The sequence below is a fragment of the Cervus elaphus genome, chromosome 9 (genome assembly GCF_910594005.1).
Source record: "Cervus elaphus chromosome 9, mCerEla1.1, whole genome shotgun sequence".
Classification (NCBI taxonomy): domain Eukaryota; kingdom Metazoa; phylum Chordata; class Mammalia; order Artiodactyla; family Cervidae; genus Cervus; species Cervus elaphus.
This window is the reverse complement of record NC_057823.1, coordinates 8,744,737-8,761,667: the sequence shown is the minus strand read 5'-3', so window position 1 is coordinate 8,761,667 and position 16,931 is coordinate 8,744,737. Positions and strand designations below refer to the sequence as shown.

Below are 16,931 nucleotides of genomic sequence, written 5' to 3'. Positions count from 1 at the left end.
GTTTCTTTGTCAGCTGGGGCATTTGGAGAGACAGACTGGGGAACAATGGGCAGAGAGAAAGAGAGAAACGTTTTCTCCTTATATAAATCAGATCTGCAGAGACCCGAGCCAAACTAGTGTTAATCCTAGCCCATTAGCTGCTTGATTTAAAGCACCCCCCCGCCCTGGCTTTCCACTTCAGAGCCCTGAATTTGGAGAAAAGTCCAAGTTGAAACCTCAGCATGTCAACACCTAGTTGGGAGACCCCCACGTTTTTTTATACCCTTCTTCCAGACCTCCAAATCTCAGCCACATTTGTCTCTCTTTTTAAAAAAAAATTTCACCCCACTTTGGAAGCAAGACAGAGGGACGGGATCCCCGGGACTCCACAGATGGGAGCGTGTCTGAGGCCCTGCTCGTTGCACCCGCTCCCTGGAGCCCCAGACAAAAAAGAAACAGCGTGTTTCTCAAGATGTGTGTGTCTGGCTTTGTGCGAGTTTCAGACAGGAGTCTTCACGGGGCTGAGTGGACACAAAGCCGTGTGTCTGAATTCCCGGGCCCCCAGACACTATGATCTGCATCTAAATAGGGGAAAAATCAATTAAACAATCTTTGGAAATCCCTCCGAGCATCAGGACTCGGATGGTGAAGGATGGCAGCTTCTCCTCCTGCTGCCGGAGGGGAGATCTACTTTCTGTTTCAGTCAACCCTCCCTCCAGACCTTGCCTCTAGAAGTCTTTCAGTTTTCTTCCTTTACTTTATGAGACAGGAAGAGAGGGTTCTCCACCATTCCCCAGCTAAAAAGATGCCAACCTTCCCGGACCTGATCGTTTCCCTTTTAAAAAGCCCCCATGTACCCTGAGTGCACGCAGATGTCTAACTCCATGATGTTCGACGCCTGTGCACCTCTGTGGCGCCTGAGTCCAGATTGAGATCTAGAACATTGTCAGCCCCTTCTCTGCTCTTCTGCATTGCAGAAGCCCCTTATGTCCTTTCCCAGCTCCTCCCACTGCCCCCTGCCCCCCACCCAGGTGCAGATGTCTCTGAAGACTTTATGGCCGCCATAGGTGCATTCTGCATTGGTGTCAATGCAGTTGCAGTTGGGGCCCATGCCTTTGCACTCCAGTATTCTTGCCTGGAAAGTCCCATGGACAGAGGAGCCTGGTGGGCTACAGTCCATGGGGTCACAAAGTGTTGGACATGACTGAGCAACTAAACAACAACCCACACCTTCCGTACAACAGGGCGTCTGCAGGATCCCCCACGGGGTACCTTGGAGCTGCTGGTGGTGCTTCTCAGTTACTCTGGATGAACAGATTTGCTCACGGGAGGGGCGTAGCCACCGGATGGGTCTAACCCATTCCTCAAGAAAATCTGCCTAGGAGTGCCCTTGGTGTGGTCCAGGCATTAGCTGTGGGCAACCACTGATGTCATCAGCTTAAGCTGAAGATGGATGTTGGGTGAGGGGAGGTGAGCAGCAGTCACCTCCTGTCCCAGCTGCTTTTTCCTGAAGCTTAAGCTGCCACCTGCGGAAGGAACTCCTCCTCCTCTGCCAGGGACCAGATCACCCCTCTCGGTCTGTCTCTCCACGTCTCTGTCTCTCTCGGTCTTTCTCTGGGTGTCTCTTGCTCTCTGGACCTCTGTCTTTCCCCTTCTCTCTTCATGTCTCTTCCCTTCTCTCTCTCTCTTCCAGTTTCCCGTGGCCTCTCTGCGTGTCTGTCTTTCCCTGTCTCTGTCGTTCAAGCTCTCGCTCCCTCTCCCCCCTTCTTTCTCTCTCTCTCTGTCTGCCTCTCTCTCCCTGTCTCTCTCTCTTTTCTCTCCCTCATCTGACCTTCCTTCTGCATGCCCTGGGTGAACTTGTGCCCCAGCAGAGAGTGACCTGTTTCCCACGAGCTCCACGGGGGAGGTGGGAGTTCTGGGGACAGAGGGGCACTCCACCCTTTCCTCTTGCCCAAGACGCCGCTGCGTCTCAGCACCTCAAGCAGGAGAGGAGTGCATTTTTCAAGTGTCACATCTCCTCGCAGGTCTTGGGTGGTTAGCATGGGATGCTGGCTGTGGGTGTGTCTCTCCCTAGGAGGCTCAGGTGGGTGTCAAGGGCTGGGACCCCTTAGCTGGGGGAAGTCTGGAGCCTTCCCTGACCGAGCAGGGCAAGGAGGAACCGGGTCACAGGTCCTAGTGGCATCACGGGACAATTACTGCCACAGTGAGTCTAGACAGACCTGCTAAGGATATTAACCAGGGAACAAAGCGGGTCTTTGTTGTGGGGTCAAGGGAATCGGTCAGACGCGGCCGAGCGGCAGGGTCTTGTCAGGTAGATGGGGTGTAGACAATGTGTTGTCTGGGGCGCCCAAGTCCCTTTCCTTTCACGGTATGTGCCTGGCGGACTTGGGGTGCCCTGCTACCCTCCCCCCCCAGGAAAACCGTCCAGACCTTTTGGAGCAGAAAGTATTCAGAGGCCAAGAATTGAGCTTTTCCTAACTTTTCCTAACTTCAAATGAAAAGTGTAGCTATTCCTCTCCCACCCTTGCCCTTCTTAAAACTGGGGAATCATTTGTATAAAGTCATGTACCCATGTCTTCAATGCCCCCATCACTTTGGTGGAAAGTATTTATGCCTAGGACTTCCCTGGTGGTCCAATGGTTAAGACACTGCGCTTCCACTGCAGGGGACTTGGGTTCAATTCCTGGCCCAGGAAGATCCCCATATACTGTGCTGTGTGGCAAAGAAATAAAATAAAATTAAAAAGTATTTATGCCCATGTCACTGATGCTTTCAGCAAGATAGTTGTTTGATTCCCATCAACCCAGAGCATTCTTTCCTGCTCAGCACCCGCCCCCTGCCCCCATCACCTCATCCTGCCCTGAAGGCAGCTGATTCCTGAACTCTGCCACCACAGATGGGTGCTGCCTGGTCTCACGCTGCAGGCAAGGAGATGGTCCATGGAGCAGGCTCCACGGTCCTCTCACACTGGCTGCTTATGCTCAGCCTGTACTGGTGTGTTTGTGGGGGCAGGGACAGCTGTCTTCTCTCCCGACCGCCCCCTTCCCCTTGGCACTGGCACTGGGGGCTTCAGGGTTCGCTCCCCAAAGATAAAGCAGCAAGGATGCCCCTCTCAGGGTCTCTGATGAACATGTGGACGCCTCTCTGGGGATGCTGGCCATGTGACGTGTGTGTATCTTCAATGATGATTTTCTTTTCTTTTTAAATTTCAGCTGCACTGGGTCTTCATTGCAGTGCGGAGCCTTCTCTAGTTTCAGCACATGGGCTTAGTTGCCCTGAGGCCTGTGGAATCTTAGTTCCCCAACCAGGGATCAGACCCCACGTCCCTTGCGTTGGAAAGCAGATTCTCAACCACTGGACCACCAGGGAAGTCCCAGAGATGGTTTTCTTAGTTTATTTTACCCCCAGCTGGGGAGGGGGTAGATGAGGACCCAGAGGACATGAGGAGAAAAGGTTAGAACAAGAAGGTGACCCACTCCGTGATACCATGCTGACATCAGGCGATTTTTGAATCATCAGCCGTCCATGTGGGCAGTTGTTCCCACTAATGCTGCGTAAACGTCACCCAGTGGAAGTGAGCCTTGAGTTACTCTGTGCAGATGAGGGTGATCGGCATGCAGGGACCAGTCTGCTGGATGAAGGGAGAGGGGCACAGAGAGGCTCCGTGGGGGGGCCGCTGCGTGGCCGTCTGGCACATCACATCATGGTGGCCACCGAGAGGGTTCCTGTGCCCACTAGAGTTTCCCAGGCTGGGTTTCTAACCGAGTTAGCAGCATCTTCAGTCTCCCAGCCCCCCACCCACAGAGATGGTCCCCCAGTTGACTTGCCCGCACATTGGGTGGCCTGTTGCGTGGACAGCAGTCTCGCTTTGAGGACAAGTCCCCAAGTGAAACTCTAAATCAATAAAGAAGTCCTCACTTAACCTGAGGGATAGATTTTTTTCTTGAGGATTCTTTTAAAAAATTATTTATTTTAGGCTGCACTGGGTCTTCATCGCTGTGTGCGGGCTTTCTCTGGTTGTGGAGAGTGGGGCTACCCTCTAGTTGGGGTGTGTGGGCTTCTCCCTGCAGTGGCTTCTCTTGTTGCTGAGCACAGGCTCCAGGGCTCCATTCTCAGTAGTTGCGGCACATGGGCTTAGTTGCTCTGCTCCACGTGGATTCTTCCCAGACCAGGGATTGAACCGGTGTCCCCTGCATTGGCAGGCCAATTCTTAACCACGGGACCACCAGGGAAGTCGCGGATTCTTTTAATTACTGACCTTTCATCTTCTGTTGCCGGAAAGGGCTGCCAAGTCCATGGGGAAAAAAAGCCGGAGAGGGGACAGGAAAATTTCAGGCTGCAAGGGGCAGGAGGGTAAGGAAAAATGAGGTTGTTGTTGACAGGATATAAAGATAGATGAAATTATTTACCTTATGCCGAGAGAGGGTCTTTGCTGGAGATTTCTCCTCTCAGCAGTGGTGGGAGAGAAAGCCATTTTTCAGTTAAGTTCAGTCGCTCAGTCACGTCCGACTCTTTGCGACCCCATGAACCGCAGCATGCCAGGCCTCCCTGTCCGTCACCAACTCCCGGAGTCCACCCAAATCCATGTCCATTGAGTCGGTGATGCCATCCAACCATCTCATCCTCTGTCATCCCCTTCTCCTCCTGCCCTCAATCTTTCCCAGAATCAGGGTCTTTTCCACTGAGTCAGCTCTTTGCATCAGGTGGCCAAAGTATTGGAGTTTCAGCTTCAGCATCAGTCCTTCCAATGAACACCCAGGACTGATCTCCTTTAAGATGGACTGGTTGGATCTCCTTGCAGTCCAAGGGACTCTCAAGAGTCTTCTCCAACACCACAGTTCAGAAGCATCAATTCTTCGGTGCTCAGCTTTCTTTATAGTCCAACTCTCATATCCACACATGACTACTGAAAAAAACATAGCCTTGACTAGACAGACCTTTATTGACAAAGTAATGTCTCTGTTTTTCAATATGCTGTCTAGGTTAGTCATAACTTTCCTCCCAAGAAGTAAGCACCTTTTAATTTCATGGCTGCAATCACCATCTGCAGTGATTTTGGAGCCCAGAAAAACAAAGTCAGCCACTGTTTCCACTGTTTCCCCATCTATTTCCCATGAAGTGATGGGACCAGATGCCATGATCTTAGTTTTCTGAATGTTGAGCTTTAAGCCAACTTTTTCACTCTCCTATTTCACTTTCATCAAGAGGCTCTTTAGTTCCTCTTCACTTTCTGCCATAAGGGTGATGTCATCTGCATATCTGAAGTTATTGATAATTCTCCCAGCAATCTTGATTCCAGCTTGTGCTTCTTCCAGCCCAGTGTTTCTCATGATGTCCTCTGCATATAAGTTAAATAAGCAGGGTGACAATATACAGCCTTGCCGTACTCCTTTGCCTATTTGGAACCAGTCTGTTGTTCCATGTCCAGTTCTAACTGTTGCTTCCTGACCTGCATACAGGTTTCTCAAGAGGCAGGTCAGGTGGTCTTGTATTCCCGTCTCTTTCAGAATTTTCCACAGTTTATTGTGATCCACACAGTCAAAGGCTTTGGCATAGTCAATAAAGCAGAAATTGATGTTTTTCTGGAACTCTCTTGCTTTCTCAGTGATCCAGCGGGTGTTGGCAATTTGATCTTAGTTTTTTCCTCTGCCTTTTCTAAAACCAGCTGGAACATCTGGAAGTTCACAGTTCACGTATCACTGAAGCCTGGCTTGGAGAATTTTAAGCATTATTTACTAGCGTTTGCTGCTACTGCTAAGTCGCTTCAATCGTGTCCGATCCTATGCAACCCCATAGACGGCAGCCCACCAGGCTCCCCCATCCCCAGGATTCTCCAGGCAAGAACACAGGAGTGGGTTGGAATTTCCTCCAATGCATGAAAGTGAAAAGTGAAAGTGAAATCTCTCAGTCATGTCTGACTCTTAGTGACCCCATGGACTGCAGCCTACCAGGCTCCTCCATCCATGGGATTTTCTAGGCAAGAGTACTGCGTGTGAGATGAGTGCAGTTGTGCAGTAGTTTGAGCATTCTTTGGCATTCCCTTTCTTTGGGATTGTAATGAAAACTGACCTTTTCCAGTCCTGTGGCCACTGCTGAGTTTTCCAAACTTGCTGGCATATTGAGTGCAGCACTTTCACAGCATCAGCTTTCAGGATTTGAAATAGCTCAACTGGAATTCCATCACCTCCACTAGCTTTGTTCGTAGCAATGCTTCCTAAGGCCCATTTGACTTCACATTCCAGGATGTCTGGCTCTAGGTGAGTGATCACACCATCGTGATTATCTGGGTCATGAAGATCTTTTTTGTACAGTTCTTCTGTGTATTCTTGCCACCTCTTCTTAATATCTTCTGCTTCTGTTAGGTCCCTACCATTTCTGTCCTTTATTGAGCCCATCTTTGCATGATATGTTCCCTTGGTATCTCTAATTTTCTTGAAGAGATCTCTAGTTTTTCCCATTCTGTTGTTTCCCTCTATTTCTTTGCATTGATTGCTGAGGAAGGCTTTCTTATCTCTCCTTGCTATTCTTTGGACTCTGCATTCAAGCCATCTTTAACCCCATTCATTAAAAAAAAAATATTTTTTGACAAGTTATAAGGATAGTGCAAAGAAGTCTTTTCACACCCAGACTCCCCAAATGTTAACATTATATTACATTTCTCTATATATAATTAGGGGCTTCCCAAGTGGCTCAGTGGTAAAGAATCTGTCTGCCTGTGTAGGAGACTCAGGTTAGATCCCTGGGTTGGAAAGATCCCCTGGAGAATGAAATGGCAACCCACTCCAGTATTCTTGCTTGAAAAATTCCATGGACAGAGGAACCTGGCGGGCTACAGTCCATGGGGTCACAAAGAGTTAGATGTGACTGAGCACATAGATAGATAGGTAGGTAGATAAATATAGTTTAAAATATTTTCTTACTGCTAAGTAATTTTTCTAATTGTGGTAAAATATATGTAACATAAAATTTACCACATTAACTATGTGGTTATTAAGTGTGCAGTTCAGTGACTTTAAGTACATCCACATTGTTTGCGTCCATCATCATCATTCATTTCCAGAACTTTTTCATCTTCCAAACTGAAACTCCGTTGCCATTAAACCTTAACTCCCCATTCTCCCCTCTTCCCACAGCCCTGGCAACTATCACTGTACTTTCTGTCACTAAGACTCTGACTACACCAGGGACTTCATATAAGTCAGACCATCCCGTTTTGTCCCTTTGTGTCTGGCTTATTTCATTTAGCATAATGTTTTCAAGGTTCACTCATACAGTAACGTGTGTCAGAATTTCCTTCCTCTTTAAGGCTGATTAATAGTCCATTGCATGTATATACCACATTTTGCTTATCCATTAATGGGTCAGTAGACACTCGGGTTGCTTCTAAATTTTAGCTCCTGTGAGTAACACAGCTATGAACATGAATAGGGAGTATCTCTTCAAGACCCTGCTTTCAGTTTTTGTGGGTATACACCCTGAAGTGGCATGGTTGCATCATATGATAATTCTGTTTCATATTTTGAGGAACTGTCATGCTTTATTTCGGAGTCAGTTGCAGACATGAGACCCTCTGTCTTTAAATATGTCACTGTATATTTCCTAAAACACAACCTCAGCACAGTGATCGAAATCAGACTCCTTGAACACTGATACAATTCTATAATATACAGCTCTGATTCAGATTTTGCCCACCATCCTATTAAAATTCTTCATTGGCGAAAGAGAATTCTGGATTGTGCATAGGGTTCAGTTGTCCCATTTCTTTAATCCCTTGTGATCTGGGAAGTTCCTCAGTCTTCCTTTGAGTCTCATGGATGACTTTGTTGGCTAAGAAGCCCTGGGTTGGAAAGATCCCCTGGAGAAGGAAATGGCAACCCACTCCAGTGTTCTTGCTTGGGAAATCCCATAGATGGAGGAACCTGTCAGGCTAGAGTCCATAGGGTCGCAAAATTGGACATGACTGAACTACTAAACAACACCACCGCCACCAACATAGTTGATTAACTGTTAGTTTCAGGTGTCCTACAAAGTGATTCAGTTATATATATACATATATCTATTTTTTTTCAAATTCTTTCCCCATTTAGGTTGTTATATAATATGGAGTAAAGTTCCCTGTGCTATACAGTGGGTCCTTGTTGGTTATCCATTTTAAAAACAGCAGTATTTTGAGAGCGCCCAAACTCACACCCATTTCTGTATCAAAACCCTGGAATTTGCACGGATACCTCCAAATTGGATCCAACATCACAGACATATAACTCCTTCCTCTGACAGTGTAGACCTCCCCCACCTCCCGCTCGCTGCTGTGATCCCCAGTGTGTTCACTTCTTTGATCAATCCTAGAAAAAATAGAAAGGAACTTCAGAATTGCTAACCCACGCTTCCCCCAAAGAAAACCTACTCACTAGAATTTGGTATTTGCTGATGGTTCTTTTTGTCTTTAACCTGAGGGCAGAGTCCAAACACCATGTTCAAAAAAATTAACTTCAGTTAGTTTTTATTTATTCATTTAGTTTTAGTTGAAATATAGTTGATTTACAATGTTGTGTTAGTTTCTGGTGTATAGAAAAATGATATATATATATATATATACAATGTTATTTATATACATGTGTGTATTCTTTTTCAAATTATTTTCCATTATAGTTTATTGCAAGATATTGACTATGGTTCCCTGTGCTATACAGTACGACTTTGTTGTTTTGCTACTTGAGTTAGCTTTCTTTTTTTTTTTTAGCTTGAGTTAATTTTTAAAGGAATAACTTAAAAACACTTTTGGAAAGAGAGAGAAGTGCTTTAAATTATTTTTGAAATATTTCTTTTATGAAAAGTATACACACGCTGCATATAAGACAGTCGTGAAATTATGGTGGCCATGTCTTTAATAATACACAACTGATGGACTAAGCACAAAGCACCCGTCTTTAATGTAATGTGTTTTATATTAAAGTTACCCTGTAACTCACAGGTATTGTCACTTAGTATTGTGTGTGTGTGTGTGTGCGTGCGCGTGCACACGTGCTCATTCAGTCATGTCCAACTCTTTGTGACCTATGGACTGTAGCCTGCCAGGCTCCTCTGTCCTTGGAATTTCTCAGGCAGGAACACTGGAGGGGGTTGCCATTTCCTTCTCCAGGGGATCTTCCCCACCCAGGGATCGAACTCATAACTCTTGTGTCTCCTGCATTGGCAGGTGGATTCTTTACCACTCTGCTACCTGGGCACCTAGGGATAAGGCTAAATTTATTTAAGGGAAAAAATTAAGTGATTGAGCTTGAGGAAAATAGTAAGCGGTATCAGCTCCATTGGGGAAAAGGAACTGAGCAGGGTGGACTGTCCAGCCTGAAGCTTGGGCAAAGGTGTACTGTGCTCTGAACTCATGACTTTCTGGGAAATTCACATTTCTTGAAAATGAAAAGTTTGTATATCCCCATTTCCCCTATACGTTCAAGATCCTGATAAAGGGACAGAGTTCATCATTTCAGGAAACCGAGGAGGACTCCATACTGGGTGCTTTCGCATGTCTGGGTCCTTCCTGTTGGGAGATTGAAATTCCTGCAAGTGGTGAGTGTGTGGAGGGCTTGGAAGTGGGTATTTACTCCGTGGTGGCGGTTTAGTCTCTCAGTGACCCCATGACGTAGCCCGCCAGGCTCCTCTGTCCGTGGGATTTCCCAGGCAAGAATACTGGAGGGGGTTGTCATGCTGTCCACCAGGGGTTCTTCCTGACCCAGGGATCAAACCTGGTCTCTTGCACTGCAGATGGATTCTTTACTAACTGAGCCACCGGGGAAGCCCATTTACTCTGTAGATTTTATTTTGTTTTATTTATTTATTTGGCCATGCTGTGCGGCATGTGGGATTTTAGTTCCCCCTCACCCCTGCAGTGGAAGCTTGGAGTCTTAACCACTGGACAGCCAGGGAAGTCCTATCCTGTGTAGATTTTAGATTTTTCCATTGAGATTGGGAGAAAAAGCAGGGAGGAATTCCAGAAAGTTCTGGAGGATTTATAATTGGAATCTAATAGTTCCCAGCTTTCAACAAATGAAGTACAGTTGGTAAAGAGCCGAATTCAAAATCTCCAACGTGGAGAGTCTGGTGTGCAGGGAACAGCTCGGATCACAGGGAATCATGTGCTAAGATCCCCCAGTCAGGGCAAGAGGCCTGATGGAAGCTGTTTGTCTTCCTGATAACAAGTGCCTGAGAGTCCTTGGTGTCAGCACTTCAGCAGATGCTTTTAGTGTCCCTGCTCAGCAAGGTGACTGATACAGACTGTAGCTTCCAGTTTTTTTCTTTGTCAAATTGCAATAAAATATACATAACGTAAAATTTCTGGAGGAGGCAGTGGCGACCCACTCCAGTACTCTTGCCTGTAAAATCCCACGGACAGTGGAGCCTGGTAGGCTGCAGTCCATGGAGTCGGGAAGAGTTGGACACGACTGAGCGACTTCACTTTCACTTTTCATTTTCATGCATTGGAGAAGGAAATGGCAACCCACTCCAGTGTTCTTGCCTGGAGAATCCCAGGGATGGGGGAGCCTGATGGGCTGCTGTCTATGGGGTCGCACAGAGTCAGACATGACTTGAAGTGACTTAGCAGCAGCAGCAACTTAAAATTTGCCACTTGAACCGTCTGTAGGTGTACAGATCAGTGGCACTGAGTACATTCACACTGTTGTGTAGTCGTCCTTAGCGTGGGCCTTCCAGGTGGCGCTACTGGTAAAGAACCTGCCTGCCAAGGCAGGACACTCCAGAGATGCAGGTTTGATCTTCCCTGGTTGGGAAAGATCCCCTGGAGGAGGAAACGGCACCCCACTCCAGTATTCTTGCCTGGGAAATCCCATCAGCAGAGGAGCCTGGCAGCCTACAGTCCGTGGGGTCACAAGAGTCACACACGGCTGAGCACCACATCGTCACCACCATTCACCTCCAGAAGGGTTTCATCTTCACAACTGAAACCCCGCTCGCGGTAAACACTCATTCCCACCTCCCCTCTTCCCAGTCTCTGACTCCCACCGTTTCAAACACTTTCTGTCTCTATGAATCTGACTGCTCTGTGCACGCTCAGTCGCTCCAGTCACGCCTGACTCTGCAGCCCCGTGAACTGTACTATCTATGAAGTTCTCCAGGCAAGAATACTGGGTGGGTTTCCATTTCCTACTCCAGGGGATCTTCCTGATCCAGGGATTGAACCCAGGTCTCCCTCACTGCAGGCAGATTCTTTACCATCTGAGCCACCTGGGAAGCCCTAGGCGGCTCAGATGGTAATAGGGACCTCATATAAGTGAAACCTTTCAGTTTTTGTCCTTTTGTGTCTGGCTTTCATTCAGCATAATTTTTTCTTTTTCTTCTTTCTGGCCATGCCCCATGGCATGTGGGATCCTTTTTCCCTGACCAGGGATCGAACCTGGGCCCCCTGCATTGGAAGCACGGAATCTTAACCACTGGACCACCAGAGGCGTCCCTGATTTTTTTTTTTTAAAGGAAACACAGTAATGATTTTAAATATGATTTAACATGTTTTGAGCCCTTTTCAGCACTATGCCTTTCATGTGTATTGTGTTATTATTATTTTTCCCCTATGATATGGGTACCACTGTTCATCCATCTACAGATGAGGGCACTAAAGTACCCAGAGAGTCAGTGAATTGCCTGGAGTCACCCAGCCAGGAGGTAGGGGTAGGGGAGGGAGAGCAAACCTGGTCCCCGGGTTCTAGAGGCTCTGCCCCAGCTCCCACCCTCCAACATCTGTGCAATGAAGAGCTGCTTTTTTTTTTCCTTTTTGTTTTTTAAAAAAAATTGAGATGAATTTACATAATATAAAATTAACCCTTTTAAAGTATGCAAATCAGGGACATTTATTACATTCACCATGCTGTCCAACCACCGCCTCTAATTCCAGGATGTTTTCTATCATCCAGAGAGGGAATCCTGTCCCCATGAGCAGTCACTCCCTATCCCTAGGCCACCTGGCCACCCCCAATCTGCTTTCTGTCCCTGTGGATTTGCCTCCTCTGGACATTTCGTATAAGTGGAATCATGTAATGTGACCTTTTGCGTCTAACTTCTTTCACACAGCTTGATGTTTTCAAAGTTCATCCACCTTTTAGCCTGTGTCCGTGTTTCCTTCCTTTTCATGGCTGAGTAAAATTCCACTGTGTGGGTGGACTATGTTTTCTTTATATCCTTTCATCCATCGATGGACACTCAGGCTGTTTCTGCCTTTCAGCTGTTGTGAATAGTGAGGCTACTTTTATTTTATTTTATTAATATTTATTTATTTAGCTTTGCCAAGTCTTAGCTGTGGCCCCTGGGATCTAGATCTAGTTCCTGATCAAGGATCAAATTCGGGCCCCACTGCATTGGGAGTGCAGAGTCTTAGCCGCTGGACCACCAGGGAAGTCCTGAGGCTACTTTTTTAAAAAAAATTATTTATTCTTAGTTGGAGGATAATTGCTTTACAATATTGTGTTGGTTTCTGCCATACGTCAGCATGGATCATCCATAGGTATACATATGTCCCCTCCCTCTTGAAACTGCCTTCAACCTCCCGCCCCATCCCACCCATCTAGATTGTCACAGAGCACTGGCTTGAGCTCTCTGAATGCCACAGCAAGCTCCCACTGGCTGGCTGTTTTACATATGGCAGTGTGTGTTCCCATGCTGGTCTTACAATGCGTCCCACCCTCTCCTTCCCGCACTGTGTCCACAAGCCTGTTTGTGTCTGCGTCTCCTTTGCTGCCCTGCAAGTAGCTTCATCAGTACCGTCTTTCTAGATCATGGAATATATACGCGTTAATGTATGATATTTGTCTTTCTCTTTCTGACTTACTTCACTCTGTATAATAGGCTCAAGGTTCATCCACTTCATTAGAACTGACTCACATGTGCTCCTCTTTAGGGCTGCGTAGTATTCCATTGAGTACATGTACCACAGCTTCTTCATCCATTCACCTGCCGACGGACATCTAGGCTGCTTCTGTGTCCTAGCTATTGTAAATAGTGCAGCAGTGAGCATGGGGGTACATGTGTCTTCTTCAAGTATGGTTTCCTCAGGATGTATGACCAGCTGTGGGATTTCTGGGTCATATGGAAGAAGCTCCTTTTAGATGTGGGAAAGGATAAAAAGGAAAGAAGGGTCTTAGCCAACAGCAAGTCCAAACCCATTTACAGTTAAGGAAAGCAAGGCACCCTCAGGAGTGTCAGGCACTTGCCTAGGCTCGGCTGGTTCTGGATTTGTTCTCAGCCCATGCTTGAGCTGCTCACTTGTTCAGCTGACATTCGTCAGCATCTGTTGTATGCACATCCTGGGCTGTGGCTGGGACATTGACCTGTGGGGCCGAGAGAGCATGTAAAGCAGCCTGGGCTTCCAGAAGGTCTCGGGAGGCTGAGACATGAGGGCTGAGAAGTCAACTGACTCCTTAAAGAGAGGGAAAAGCATTTTAAGCAGAAGGAACAGCCAGTGCAAAGGCCCTGAGGCAGGAGTGAGTCTGGTATATAGGCGGCTGTACTGGGGGAATTGAGCAGAAGGGGGACACAGGGAGAGGAGGGCAGCATCCAGACCCCCAGGGCGTCGTGGGCCACAGTGGGGAGGTAAGAGTTTTATTCTGAGCGTGGCAGGAGTCACAGCAGGGAAGAAGCAGGAAAGGCTGTGATATGATTTCATTTTATTTATTTATTTTTATTTATTTATTTGGTCAAGCTGGGTCCTAGTTGCAGCACATGAGATCTTTCATTGTGGCATGGGAACTCTCAGCTGTGGTATGGGGGATCTAGTTCCCTGACCAGGGATCGAACCTGGATCCCCTGCACTGGGAGGCCAGAATCTTAGCCACCAGATCACCAGGGAAGTCTCATGATGTGATTTTTAGATTCTGCCTTTGGTTGGGAGGATCCCCTGGAGAAGGGCATGGCAACCCACTCCAGTATTCTTGCCTGGAGAATCCCATGGACAGAGGAGGGGCAGTTCAGGAGAGGAGATGAGATTTGGTCTCCAATCAACTTGCCAAACAGAACTTGTGCTGTGCATAGTCGTTCAGTCATGTCCGACTCTTTTGCAACCCCACAGACTGTGTAGTCCACCAGACTCTTCTGTCCATGCGATTCTCCAGGCGAGAATACTGGAGTGGGCTTAGCAGTGCAGTCAGGATGCCTCGTGGAAGCCTTCCTGCGTGGCCCCTCCTGCCAGCCTCAGATGAGAGCAGCGCCCAGGCCAGTGCCCACAGCTCAGCCACCAGCAGTGGCCCCCCCATCTGCCGCTCCCCAGCAGCCAGGTCTGATGGCCTAGCTGGCAACCACTGCTGCCAGCGTGGCTGGGTGTTCTGCCGTGGGCCACACTCTGGGTCACACCATCACGGGGGGCTTCAGTGGAGGAAGCAGTGCTGAGCCCTCAAGGCCTGAATCACTTTCCAGGAGGCTCAGGGAACCAAGGGGGCACAGCTGCAGCAGAATGACCCCTGCTTCTATGAGGTGAAAGTTTTTAGAGTGTGCTCAGAGTCAGGGTGACCTTAAACTTTGTGAGGGTTTCATTGAGGTGCTGAAACAGTGCAGATCAGCCAATGGATTAGCTTAATCAAGAAGTGCCAATTGAAGACATGAAAGATCACCTCTCATGACCATGTTGATTTAGCAATTAAAGTAAAATTAATAGTGAAGATAAGAAGTGTGAGACCACCTTTTAAACTTCTCCTTAATCTTTATTAGCTTTTGTGCTTCAGGATTACAGTGGAAGAGGGTATTGCCACTATATAGAAGTTCATTGAGATGGTATTGAGTTTGGGGTTGGGCAGAAGAGGCAGTTGTGGCCTCTTAAATGTGCTTTTCTGATGTTATTGTTTGTGAACTAATTAGAATAAAGTGATTTTCTTTCTTAAAAAAAAAAAAATACTAGAGTGGATTGCCATGCCCTCCTGCAGGGAATCTTCCCAACCCAGGAATCAAACCCTGGTCTCCCTCATTACAGGCAGATTCTTTACCATCTGAGCCACCAGGGAAGCCCAAACAAAACTTGGGTGTATCCAATAAGCCTCAAGCAAAGTGGCCTGTAATGTCTTTTTTTGTTTTTTTGTCCACACCAAGCAGTATGTGGAATCTTAGTTCCCGAACCAAAGATTGAACCCAAGCCCCCTTCAGTGGAAGCATAGGGTTTTAACCCCTGGACCTCCAGGGACATCCCAGATCTTGTTATTTTTAATGTGTGGCCATTCAGAATAATTGCCCTGGGCGTGCAGTGTGCAGAAACAGGGTGAATATTGATAAAATCATGGGAATGGGAACAGGGAGCACAGAGCTAAAACTTCCAGCTCTTCTTAGGGGTTCGATGGTCAGGTAGAAATTGTGGCTATGTGCCAGGAGCACCAGGCCTGTCTCATCTCTGGATCTGCAAACCTTTAAGGAAAGTTCCCCCTGATTCCCATCTCCATAGACCAGGGAGTTGAGAAGACAAGGGAGCATGAAGAATAAAAATATTAGTGACCAAGAAAAATGATTGTGCAAGAAATTACATATTTTACAAAGTTTTTTCTTCAGTGCATTTTAAAATAGATTTCACATAAAATATAACCCCCTGGCCCCCCAGTCATCTACCCACCAGTGTCTGCAGCTCACCGTGCACCAAGATTGGGGAGCAGGCTTGCACTCTGCCCTCATCTCTCTGGCTATGGAATTTCTTGGGGGGCCCCTCCTGATCTTACACATCACTGGGTTTGGCAAGAGGGTTGGGGTCCTGGTTCCTGGTGTTGGCATTTGAGACTCCCCCCACACCCGCCACACCCCACCTACCCTCCAGATGCCCTTGTCTCCAGGTGACCTTGATATACCCTCTTTGGGGAGCAGTTTGGACTTATCTGTCAGTGAGGGGGGCTTCTCAGGTAATGCTAGTGGTACTGTAAAGAACCTGCCTGTCAATGCAGGAGACATAAGAGACGTGGGTCTGATTCCTAGGTTGGGAGGATCCCCTGGAGGAAGGCATGGCAACCCACTCCAGTATTCTTGCCTGGAGAATTCCATGGACAGAGGAGCCTGGCGGCTACAGTCTATGGGATCTCAAAGAGTCGGCCATGGCTGAAGTGACTTAGCACACAGCACATCGGTGAGCAGAGACCCGCCTTTCCTGGACACTCTCTAGAGCAACTGCAGTCGACGGGGCAGGGAGTTGGGACAGCGTGGGTAGCAAGGTCATGGTGACTGGAGAAGGAAATCCTGCGGCCACTGCAGGAGATGCAAGAACTCACCTCTGGGGACTTCCCCTGGTGCTTCTGGAATCATTCACCTCTGACTGGGGCTTGAACCCGTCGAATCAGGCCAGAACTCACGGTCTTCCAACTAAGATCACAGCACCTGATTTAAGGACTTAATGAAGCTTGGGTTCTTGATGTCTCATTGCAGGAGGAATTCAGTGAGAGACAAAGTGAGGCAAGAAGTAGATTTATTAATATAAATCTACTTGGAAGAGATGCAGGTGGGCAAGCGAGGGAGCTCTGCCCTGAGGATTAATTGGGCTGCAATTTTACAGTCAAAGGAAAGGGGACGGGGAAGACTGTCTCCCTCGACTAGATGTGAGGCTTACTTACATCACTAGCTCTTCCTTCATTTCGGGCAGGAGACTATCTGACCCTCTGAGGTCAACTCAGAACATTGTGATGCTTGTTCAAATCAGTGAAGGGTGGTGGGGTTTCCCAGGTGGCACTCAGCTCAGTTCAGTCGCTCAGTCAGGTCTCCCCGTCCATCACCAACTCCCAGGTGGCGCTAGTGGTAAAGAATCCGCCTACCAATGCCGGAGACTCCAGAGACACGCGTTCAGTCCCTGGGTAAGGAAAATTCCCTGGAGGAGGAAATAGCAACCTGCTTCGGTATTCTTGCCTGGAAAATTCCATGGGCAGAGGAGCCTGGCGGGCTACACTCCATGGGGTCACAGAGTCAGACGTGACTGAGCATATATACAGACATAAAAG

At 47.6% G+C, this 16,931-nt stretch overlaps 1 protein-coding gene across 3 annotated transcripts in view; it reads left to right on the top strand.

Moving 5' to 3' along the window:
• PGPEP1 (pyroglutamyl-peptidase I) overlaps positions 1-16,931 on the top strand; it is a 36,235-nt gene that overhangs the window by 2,698 nt on the left and 16,606 nt on the right. The gene's annotated exons all lie outside the window — the stretch shown is intronic.